Here is a 13,181-nt window from a genome sequence, read left to right on the forward strand (position 1 = left end):
AATAAGAAAAATCGACTGAATATTGGCATTCGTGATGCAGGGTTGGTTCTCTCCAGATAATGTTTCCTCAGTTGTCTTTTGTGCCATCATTGAAGGTGATGCCACTGCAGTTGTTGGTGCTGGAGTAATCTTCCCAGATTTAAGCATTGTATTAGTTGTAGAGGTCATTTCTTGTAGGATTTGTTTCTGTATACTAAATACATTATCCCAAATTAGAATTCACTGTTCAAAAAAATCAAATGGAAGTAGCCACTACTCCAGTTGATTTAGTATATTAATGAACTAATCAGTCTTATCAATATAAATATTCTCCAAAACAATTTTAAAGTCAAATTAGAAATCAATTACCTGAATTTATAAATCTTAGTATTTATATCAAGTTTCCACTGTTTAAATTCTAAGTACTACTAATCTGTATATCTGTATATGAAATTCCTAATCTAAATATCAATATTATAAAATAGTGTTTTAAATGTTTACAGATCTAAGTGAAGATATGTTAGCCTTACTATACAACAATTAATTATTTAATATATAGTAATAACAATTAATCACAATTAATTATTTAATTTAATATAGTCAACACATAATCAAATATCAATACTTAGGTAGTTAATTATCATCCCCCTTGTTTCCCCTATATATTAAAACCAGATATGAACTTCAATATTTACTAATATATCAACTAAATCAGATACAAATCATGTTTACCACGGTCAAATACCAGGTGAGATGAATAGAAAGTTGGTATCAGAAGATAATTAGTACAAACAGCAGAGGCTATAGGTGCAAAGTATCTTAATATAACTGTTCAGTTCTTCGTCTCTAAAGTCAGAAAGTTCCGTCACGAAACACACCAGAAGCACAGTCTTTCTGAGTAATGTCTCTGGTTTCACAGTCTCACTGCAACCTCTGCTGTAATAATTCCTCCTTTCATTTAAAACTCTTGCAGATCAATCCCAAAATTTCATATAGTCTTTTCAATTAATAGGTCTCCTTCACTTATTACAACTCCAAGCCAATAGTCCAAAAAGACTCCAATAAATTATTAAATATCGTCCATAGAATATTTAGAAATACGGCAAGGCTGTTTACTTCCTCACTTCCAATCTTGCCCCCAGTCTCAGATTTGTTAATCCAATCTTCCCAGAGTCCACAAACCAAATCTCTTACACTTCCTGAAAACTAAACTCGTTGCTCTCTCTCTTTTTCGGTTATTGTCCGATACATAAGCCTCTCAGATTTTCTTATCTTCTCTATCTGATCACTCATGTCCTTACCCCCTTCCATCTCATGAGCCCTTTTGCTTTCACTGCCTCTTGTATCTGCTTTGGCTGCTGCTTTCGGGCTTCGCTTCGACTGATTTTTTCCAATGCTCAACACTCAATCAAAATCGCATATTCCTTCACTCGCACTCCTCATTCACCACAATCTGTCACTCACTCACTTCCTCTTGTATGTAATGATCCGGACTTCAGGACCGTCATCACTGGATGGTGGTCTCTTGTTGTCAGTCTCTACAGGGTCTCTCTAAGTCACAATGAGAGTCGCCTTCTCCACACTGCACCTCGAGCCTCCCCACACCGGCATGTTTCTCTTCAGGATACGTGCACCCTTAAGGGTCACTCCAACAGCAAGAAAAGATAGCATAAAACCCAGAGTGAGCTTCAGCACCTCCACTTGTCCATACCTCATCACCGGAAGTCCCCTGAAATCTCAGAACATTTTAACATCTACATTGTCTATAACTTTGTCTATTTTGTAGTCCTAGCAATTTTTGCTTGCAGGCAAATGGTACTTCTTGCAATTCTTCCAATCCACCATTGTTGCTAATTTGGCATGCCATTGTTTCTTCAGCTTCTTTGCAGAAGTGCCTGTTGCACAATTCTGACTTTCTATGCATTTGTTCTTAAGATTGGTTTTATGTGGCCAGAATTAGCCTAGCTGACTCTTTCTGCTCTTGGCCATTGCAAGGATTGATAATCTGCTTTGTTTGCTAAAATTTTAAAATATTTTTTAATGTACTGGCCATGTAATACATTGCTTTGATATTATTATTATTATTATTATTATTATTATTATTATTATTATTATTATTATTATTATTATTATCTTTCTTGTACAGAAGTTTCTTCTCTTTAGTACTCAGTAAGCCTTCATCATACAGAGTTTAGTGCATTTTCATTGTCCTTCAAATATTCTTCTAATGCCTTTTTTTTATTCTTCATTTGTTTGGTGTAGCTGCCAGTTCTTTAGATGGGTTGGCCTTCATTGCATCAAGCTTTCCCCAAGAATCTAGGATGTTATAATATATTGGTATGGTACATCTGATTATTTAAAGTAAAATTTTCAGAACAAGCTCTGAGTTGTATTGTCAGCTTCTATATCATATAGTGGGATTTTTTGGCAATTGAAACTTAATGGATTTTAATTTCGTTGGGAAGGGCATCGTTTCATTTTCCCTAACATCTCCACCTTTTAAATTAATTGGAAGTGGTCTATTAATTCTGCTTCAGATGGCATGTCTGCATTTTTGGACAGATATCATTCAGACAACATAGACTTGATCAAATATCTATTCTTACAATATGATGGTTCAGAATGATCTTGCATAGTAGCCAAAATGTAACTCTAAATCACTATAGGATGATCTCATTTCAAAATCAATCTTAAAAATACTTGTTAAAATTGTGGAATGGGACATCACCCTATCAAGGCTTAGAGCGAAAGTATGATATAATACATCTATTCAATACAATTGTATAATTCAGGTCAAAATAGATTTATTCAAACATCTGTATTTTTATTTATTTATTTGTTCTGCCTAATGAAAAAAAAATCAAGAATAAAACTGGGGTGGAGAAGAGTATTCTCCATATTATTCTGCACACAAAAAAATTAAATTATTTTTTTCAAATATTTTTAAAGGTAATCACTAAAGCCTCTTTTCAGAATATTTACATTACAACTTTGAAGATAAATATCATTAAATTTATTATTATTAAATTATTAAAATTTAGATTGTACTGGTATTTACTTTTGAATTCTAAATGCACTGTGGATAGGAACAACAGGATTTTAAAGATAACTTTTTCAACACTTTGTCATTGTATACTCCAATCGAAATCTATTACCTTAAAAAAACCTTTCTAGAGTCTACTATGAAATCTCAGCAAAAGATTTTGAGGTATTTTTGAGTGGATGTTATTTTTACTTAGATTTTGGCTGAGCCTCTTTGCTTGTTATTCTACTACTCTATGGCATCAACTGTAACTGGATCTTCAAATACATCCAATATAACCACAGAACATTGGTTTCACATGATGACCAATACAAATATTTCTATAAGCAAAGCAAAACAAAAACTGTCATCAAGCTATTTTCCATTTAAGCTTGTCCATGCTTCCTGTAATAGAGAATAGAATAACAGAGTTAGAAGGGACCTTGGAGGTCATCTAGTCCAAACCCAAGCTCAAGCAGTAGAGTCTATATTATTTCAGACAAATGGCTATTCAGTCTCTTCTTGAAAGCCTCCAATGATGGGACACCCACAACTTCTGAAGGCAAGCCATTCCACTGGTTCATTGTTCTCATTCTTAGGAAATTTCTCCTAGGTTGCTTCTCTCCTTTATTAGTTTCCATCTATTGCTTCTCATCTTACCTTTTGGTGCTTTGGAAAATAAGTTGAAAATAAGTTTGGAAAATAAGTTTTCTTTGTGGCAGACCCTCAAATACTGAACACAGCCATCATATCTCCCCTAAAGAAAAGTCCTTCTTTTCACTAGTGTAGACATACTCAATTCCTGCAACCATTCTTCATATGTTTCAGCCTCCAGCTCTCTAATCATCTTTGTTGCTCTTCTCTGGACTCTTTCCAGAGTGCAATTTTAATGAGTTTTGATGAGTGCAGTTTTGATGAAAAGCCCAGTTTTGATCAAAAGTCTTGTTTCAGGGAACCAATATTTTTTTATTTGAAAGACGATGCTTTGCAACATTTAAACTGGCCTTAATGGATCAATAAAAGAGCTGTAAGTAAGTCAGGAGTTCCCATTCCCTTTCTTATAAATTGGCAGTATTCCCTAGAATTCCCAAAACAAATTAATTATGTAATCTTAATGGAAGATGCTGCCATAAAGTCAGTCTCACAAACTCACATTTCTTCTTTCAAGGACAGTCTGTTTTACAGACATGCTACATATACTGATGATTAATTGGAAGATTTCCTGAGCATAACTACATGATTTAATGACAGTTTTAAAGCCTAGCATTTTTCACTTGAAAATTTAGCTACTGCTTTTATGATGCTATGAAAATAAAACAGACAGGATTTATAGTTTTCCTTCTTATAGAAATATTGTATTAAACAATATTACAGTAAGCACTATATAAGGATCAAGAGAAAAATACATGTATATTTTACCACTTTTGAAGCAGGGATGGAATTCAAATTTCTTAACAACCGGTTCTGTGAGCATGCCCTAAAATTTGTGGGTGTGGCTTGGTGATCATGTGACTGGGTGGGTGTGGCTTGTATGTAAATATTGTAAATGTTTATGTAAATTTTGATTTTTTTTTATTTAAAAAAAGAGCAAATTTTACCCAAAATGAGGACAAAGCAGGCAGGCAGATTGAGTTGCTTGCAGAATCACAGAGTCACTCACAGATCTACCTTTCTGCAATCTGCTGCCTGAGTCTGCACTGAAAAATAAAAGCTTCAGTCCTAAGGAAGGTTCAGCATTTCTCTCAGGCCAGTAGTGCAATTTGCTGGTTCTCCGAACTGTGCAGAATCTTAACAACCGATTATGTAGAACTGGTCCGAATTGGTACAATCCCAACCCTGTTTTGAAGTAAGGTGAGGCAATATTCAGACAAATATTTCATACTTAAGTACACATAGAAATGCAACTTGTCAAGAAAGTGATAAGTAAGGATCAAAAGGAAGATTTTTTTTAAAAAATAGCAATGTGATAATGTCACAGCTATTGTAACTGAACTTCAAGAAGTGGAAAATCTGGGTGATTTGTGTTGCTGAAGAAAATCCCATGAGGTAAGAAAAAGAAGGAAATAGAGAAAATAAGGTAAATGTAGAATGTGCTAAAAGCTTTGGTTGGGTTTACTTTTATTCAATCCCTCTCCTGCTCTTAGTTTTTATGTTGTGTTTCTTTATTTATGTTTGCTTGAATTGTTATATAGCTTTAACTGCTTCTGCATTTTCTTATGGCTAGCAACCTGGTTTTATTTAGGGGCACAATCACAAAATGATCTTCTTTATAAATGTAGAGACCAGAGAAGTATAAGACTTCCATGTAATGCAGTTTAAGAAAATATACAACATTTAACAAGTAGTAAGCTTCTCTCAACTCCAAGAAGCTTACTCAGGAGTTCAATATAGAATGTCCATTATACTTCAAAAAGGTGCCAACATTGAAATTATTAAAATCAGCAAAACATTCCATTTAGAGAAGAATGTATAGAGGGTATATGGAAGGAAGAGAGGTAACAATCCTAACTTACAATCTTGTGTTATATAATGTATATGCATAGAATTTCAGACTAGCATTTAGTAGAGCAGTCATGAAGACTTTGAAAAAATGCCATGATGTTCCTATCCCTCCAAAGATCAGATTTATACAAGCCATGGTATTCACTGTGACACGCCAGTGAAATGAAAGTTAGACTTTGAAGAAGCAAGGTAGGAAGAGTATTGACACTTTTGAACTTTGGTTTTGGGGAAGATTCCTGAAAATACCATGGAAAACAAAAAAAGTGTATCCTGTTTGTTTGTATGTATCTCTGCATCTACCTACCTACCTACCTGCATCTACCTACCTACCTACCTATATCTATCTATCTATCTATCTATCTATCTATCTATCTATCTATCTATCATCTAATTGTCTATCTGTCTATCTACCTGTCTATCTACTATCATCTATCAATTACAGTGGTAGGATTCAAACTGTTTTACTACTGGTTCTGTGGGCGCATGCTTAACACACACTTTGCGTGCATGCAGATCATTCTGAAGCAGGCAATTTTAATCTTGAAAACTTACCATCAGTGCTGATAAAACAGTTCAGGTGCAGCAATCTGCTCTGCTGCACAAATCACCAGAGCTACAAACAAAGGAAATATAGGACAGGAAAGGGCAGGTGGGTGGGGCCAACTGCTGACCAGCACTACTGGATTGCTAGAACCGGTGTGAACTGACAGCATACCACTACTAATCTACTATCACACACACACACACACACACACACACACACACACACACACACACACACACACACACACACAGAGAGAGAGAGAGAGAGAGAGAGAGAGAGAGAGAGTTACAATATAAGCCTTTCACAGAAACTGATATATTGATATATTTATTTTATATAGATGCCCACCTCATGAATAAAATTTAAATTAATATATATTTAGATGGCATAAATAGCCTCATGATCCCTCAATTTTCAAGTGATAATGTTTTAAATATCACTGTGCTAAAATGTTATTCAGCATTTTTTTTTATCATTCTCCTGCAATCTAAGAATAAAAATGGTGAAATTGTAATATTGGGGTTGGGGTGGTCTTCAATTTACTTCAACTATGGGATATCTTTTCTTATATAGTCATGTTTCCAGCAGACTATAATCTTCTTTACTTCTCATACTTCAATGAAATCCTATAACATGCAAAAGAAAAGAAACCAACCCTCAACAGAATCTGCTGCCACCAATAAAGGGGAGAGGAGGAGGTGGTGGTGGAGAACTTTTTAGATTTTCTAAATTTTCTTAGAAAATTTCTAAGAAATTTTCAATATGCCAGATAACTAAAATTGAAGTAGAGAACTGTGAGGAAGCACAGTGCTCAGTCACTAACAATGTGGTCATAGAAGGCTTCATAAGAACCATCGTTACCTTAAAACTCACCTTTAGAAATACTCAGATGTTCATAAAAGATTCCATTGAATGATAGGTTCAGATATAAAATAATGAATAATCAAACTGCTGCTAATTAAATATAATATCATCTGACAAAATAATATTTATATGCCTGCATAATTGTTCACTATGATGCACAATTATGCAGCTTGTTTCCTTAATTTTAACTTAGGTATAGATTGGATAGTCTTGTCTATAAAGCTGGAAAATTTATGAAATACCAGAAAGCAGGTGTTTCTTTATCTTCATAACTCACGAGGACTTTGGCTGAGATTCATTCATAACATTTTCATTATCTGGTTTCATGGAGATGAATCTCATCAAATTTTATCATGTTTTCAACAACTTCCATGAACTAACAACCCCATCTTACCTACAAGATGAATCCACTTCCTTAATGTCACAGCAAAACTGCACAATCAATACAGAATCACTACATTTAACAGGAAACTAATAGGTTACTGTACGTATCTATATACTTCCTGCTTCCATTCAGGAGACAACACCAAAAATATTAATTTCCAGGGTCTTTGCTATAATTGCATATGCTCTGATCCATTTGACAGAGATGTTCAAATGGCAGAATTGAAGTAGGCATTCAAGATACTGAACCATCCACCAGTAAGATAAGTGGATAAATCAATAGAACTATATCAATTTCCAGGGGGACCTATTAAAAGATGGACCACAGAAACAAAATGATAGGACATCATCGATTGTCACCTACAGCTCTCAGTTCAAACTATTCAAATGTGTTATTACAAAGGTATAGTCCATTCTGAATACTTGAATCACTGCAGAATGTATGTATAGGGACAGCCCCCAGCCTGAATCAGATTTTCACAAGAACAACAAGACAATAATGTTTACGTGGGAACAAAGCCCTGTAACAAATCCAAATGCCCCTACAGTTACACTAATCACATATAATAATGCTTTAACAAGTATGCAAAAAATAGAGAAAAATCCACTTGTTCTTCCTCTAATGTGATATATGCCATCTAGATTCTACATATGAAAAATAGACCAGACTTCGTGCAAAAGAAGGAATGGATAGAAATGGTGGCCACATGACATCAGGACTTAAAGCAAGAGCAAGGTAATAATAGAGGACTTGAGCCACCCAGACTCTAGTGCAATCCTTTAGATCACTCTATTACAATCGTTATTGTAATTTCAACACAGTTATTTTGAAAAGAAAAAAAAAACTTTAGCACTAGAGTCGAGCAAGATGTTGCTGCATTTAAATTTAGGTGGTCCTCACCCCACAATTGGGAGTATAATTTCCACTTCTAAGCAAGATGGCTGTTGAGTGAATTGCCCCTGATTTTGCAATCTTTTTTGCCATAATTGTTAAGCAAATAACTGCAGTCATTAAGTGAATAATGTGGCTGTTAAGTGAGATATGATAACACTCTTCCAATATTTGAGGGGCTACCACAGAGAGGAAGGGGTCAAGCTATTTTCTAAAGCACCTGTAGGCCAGACGAGGAATGATGGATGCAAACTGAACAAGGAGAAACTTTCTGACAGTGAGAACAATCAACCAATGGAACAGCCTGCCCTCGGAAGTTGTGGGAGGCCATCACTTGAGACCTTCAAGAAGAGATTGGATTGCCATTGGTCAGAAATGGTGTATGGTGGTGGTTGGGTGGTGGTTGGACTAGATGACCTATAAGGTCCCTTCCAACTCTGATTCTATTATCTGTTATCTGAATCTGGCTTTTCCTATTCACTTTGCTTGTCAGAAACCAGCTGGAAAGGTCACGATGAATGACTGCAACCATCATAAATACATGCCGCTTGCCAAGGGCCCATATTTTGATCACATGACTATGGGGATGCTGCAATGGTTTTAAGTGCAACTGTAAGTCACATTTTTCAGTGCTGTTATAACTTCAAACGGTCACTCAATGAATGGCTGTAAGACAAGAAGTATCTGTACAATATATCAAAAAAATTCAGGTATCTCAAAAAGTCTTAACAAACGCAACAGGTTTTTCAATATTACAGTAGCTAATTTGCCAATTTAGCATCTCTTTCACATGTGACTTGTTAATCTATTTGTCTCTCTCCCTTCCTCTCCATTTAAATCCAGCATCAGTTTACTCACTCCATAAATCTGATGAAGTGAGATATAGCTCACAAAAGCTTATGCTTTTTAATAAAATTTATTAGATTGAAAAATGCTAAATGGTACCACTGGATTTTACTCATCTACCAGAAGTATATGAGCAAGTCTGGAAAAAATATGTTTATTCTTGTCTACTAATTAAAGCACACACAAACACTCAAGCTTACAGTTTAATCAATCTGCATGGGCTTAAGCCTTTTAAAATACATTACTGGATCACAATCCCCAAAACATAAACTGGCACCAAATGCCTGTTTAAAATCATATTTAGGGTTTATTAAGGCACAGAGTAGCAAAGAGAAGCACAGTTGGGTATTAGGCATAAAAAAGATGATTAAAATTCCAAGAAATTCAAAGACATCTAAATTGGAGATTGAACTGCAAAATTAGTTTTGTAATAAGTTGGTCAAGGCTTTAAGCACATCCAACTCAAATCAAAATGCTAATATGTTCACTATATAGAGAGATTACACCGCTAGATTTCTTTCTGACTCTTTGAAAGTTTAGGAAAATTTCACAACCTGAGTAACTTAAATTTTGTTTTTTTGTTCTGGAAAAATTTAATGAAGAAAAAACATCTTATAAATTCCTTCCTTGTTATTTATTGAAAGAAACATTTCTACTTTATTATATGTGCAAAGGATCAAATGAGATTCATGCAGATACCTTGATACAATAGCTACACTGTAGCCCTTAGAGCCTATGGTTATACAGGGCAGATTCTTCCCATTAAAACACATGTGTATGACAATCTATTCCATACAGTATTTGGGAAGAAATAGCTTACACATTAAGCTACCATGCACATTGGAAATTGTCTGTAGTGAATAATTGGATAACTAGATGAAACCCTGCAGAATTTCTGAAAAGTAATATACACAGAGAGAGATGTATAAAAACATGATTTGGTTGATCTCAAGGAAAGGATTAAGTATAATAAGATGCCAAGATTTTCCACTAAGGCTCCATCATAGAACTTGCTGAGAATAAGCTGGAGCCCCTGACTGCTTACAAATTACAGAGTTTTGATCAGAGATGTTATTCAGCAGGTTCTGACAGGTTCGGGAGAACTGGTAGTAGAAATTTTGAGTAGTTCAGAGAACCAGCAAATACCATCTCTGACTGGCCCCTCCCCCATCTATTCTCTGCCTCCTGAGTATCAGCTGATCGGCTGGGTCTTCTTTTGTTGCCCTGAACAGGAGAACGGAGCTGGAAAGCAGGTTAGTGGGGTGGGGAGGGAATGGGATTTTACAGTAACCTTCCCCTGCCACACCCACCAAGCCACACCCACAGAACTGGTAATAAAAAAAAAATGAATCCCACCACTGGTTTTGATGAACAACATACTAGGAAACTAAATAGAATGGATTTGTTGAACCTATAGAAAGTAGAATATAGGAGCTTCCTGAATATTATAATAATCCCTTTTCTAATCTTAGAAATAAATCTCAATTCCTTCTACTGGTTCAAAAATGAACTGTTTCCCTTTATCTTTTGTAGTGAATTTTTGCCCAATATTCACATTTTACTAATGATCAGTTTTAATTTCTCAATTGCAGAATGGACAGTAGTTTCATCCTCTATACCTAGTAGTTCTAAATTTATATAAATATGTAAAAAAGAGACAGAAAGAGATTATTAGAGGGAGAAAAAAAATAGATAACAATATTGCTGTTCTAACTCCTAGAGCTTAAAGGCAAATTATAAACCTCAATAATCAGTAAAGTTGGTTTTATTATTTCAATTTTTCTATCAAAAAAAGTGAGGTAACTAAAAAATTATCAACTGCAATTTTCCCCTTAATAATTTCCACACTTTCTCAGTATTATTGCATTTTCCACTAATAATGAACAAACTATAAAAAGATTGTTCATTTTTATCATTAGGTCTATCTTCTTCCCAGAACAAATAAAAGTTGCAAATATTAAACATTTCAATAAGAATTTCTGGTTCCCAGATCTGAACCGTGGGATTTTGCTACAAGGCAAAATGACATTTTAAGCCATTTTGCTTATTACCTGGAAATTATCTTTGTTATGACTGCTTTGGGCATAAATTCAGTGATTTTAAACCCTGAAACATGATTATTCAAATACCTTTGAGAATATTAATAAATATATATATTTGATCTGCAATAACAGGATTAGAAGATTATGTTTTCCTGATGTATCTGTATATAAATTCTTCAGATATGTGACCTATTGCCCCACTCCAGTTTTAGGTTTGTTCAGTTTCACATTTTATTTACTAAAATATGTTTGATCCCTTTCTGCATTAATTTATGAACTGGCCTGCAAAAAAACAAAAAAGCAGAATACATCTCTTTTTTAATGGCATCTTCTTCTACAATAAATCCTTTTATGCATTTCCTCTCTGTTCATTATCTTAATCTTTAAGCAGACATGATCCATGTGTAAATTAACTAGTGCCAGTGTGGTGAAGACATAGAATAAAGCCCAGCTTGAACCAAAGAAACTCACGAATTGACTTTGGGATAATTACTTCTCTCAAACTAACCTACCCACAATTTATTGTTACGTTGAAAAAAGAGGGGAGGGAGTACTATATGCTCTGTCTTGTACTCCTGGTGCAAATGCAAAATGCATATCTAACAAACAAAAAAAATCAGGCTTTAATCTGCACTTGGCTTGTTCTATCTCAGTTACTGACTCCCAGATGTAAACAAGAACATATCTGATCCTAGACAAAGCTCTTCCCACCTGCTAATATATATCTTCCAGAGGTAGTTACAGAATCAACATAATTTACACTTGAAAGAGAGAGAAGGGAAGATTTGCAGTAGTTAAGGCAACATCTTGGCTATTATATTTTCTAGAAATTAAAACATTGCTTCAATTTTATTTTATTTTGCCATCCCACTATGTCTGCCAGAAGATTTATGCTTAATTATCAATCTCCAACTATTGTCTTATATCTCAGTTTAAATAAAACATGAAGGTTTATCCCCATTCATTTTCATTTTTTATAAAAAGATTAAAAACCATAAGCTAAGAGTTAGAATATTGAATGTAATGTTCTAATTAAATGTTGATAATCCACAAGCTAATATTAAATCTATCTGAAGTTTCTTCTTCTTGCATTCTCCACCAAAATTTTGATGCTGTTTTTTTAAAGTCTTTAAATGGTAGATTTTCCCCCCATAATCAATATAAACTGTTGAAGGGTGAAAAAAATGAAGAACTTAAAAATATTTTATCATTCTTTTTGTTGGCATAGCATAAACGGGAATCTCCATGTAAATTACCTTGAACTCTTGGAAGGAAGTAGATATCAGTCTAAAAAAATCAGCGTTACAGCTTCCAAAATTTTAAACTGATCATTACAGGCATGTCTGCATTACAGATCTATATTATAAGTGATTTGCCCACTACTATAGAATTAGGATTTTTTTTTTTATGCAGAACTAGAGCAAAGTCATTGAACAATAGTAATTAAGTAGACAATCTTTGAAGGAAGTGAGAAATGAGAACTACTCCTTTTTTTGAGCTCTCTTTTTATAGGCCAGTTTGAATTACTAAATCACTTTAGCTGTGGTTGTAATTGATTGATGATTCTTTACCAATCTGCAAAAACCAGTCACCTTTGTCAGCATCCTGTCTATGCACCTGTATCAAGACTTCATAATAATCTCAGGAAATTCAATAAATTATTGGAATGAGGAATGCACTAATTCTGTATTTTTTCACAACCTGGTACATTTTGGGGGGGGGGGTCGTTAAACATTTCCTGCTTAGACATATGCAAACATTTGCTGCTTTGAGCAAGTACAACATTTGTCTGGCCCTCTGCATCTTAACATACTACCATTCCCATCTTTTGTTCCACAAGTTTACTACTGAGTCTGAGAAAGAATTATAATTCAGTGTGAGTACAACTAGGGGTGTGATTCAATCAGTGTAACAACCGGTTTGGTGAGTGCACACTTGTGCATGCGCAAAGGATTTGCTACTGACCTTCTGCAATCTGGCAGTCTCCCTGTGTGTTAAACAGCTGACGCATGGCAATCTGCTATGTCGTGTGAAGCAGCTGAGCTTGAAAACCAGGAAATAAAGGTCAGAATAGAGCCGGGGCAGGTGGGCGGGCCCAACAGCTGA

Source organism: Pseudonaja textilis, chromosome 3 (genome assembly GCF_049901715.1).
Source record: "Pseudonaja textilis isolate UNSWEBS1 chromosome 3, rPseTex1.2, whole genome shotgun sequence".
Lineage (NCBI taxonomy): Eukaryota > Metazoa > Chordata > Lepidosauria > Squamata > Elapidae > Pseudonaja > Pseudonaja textilis.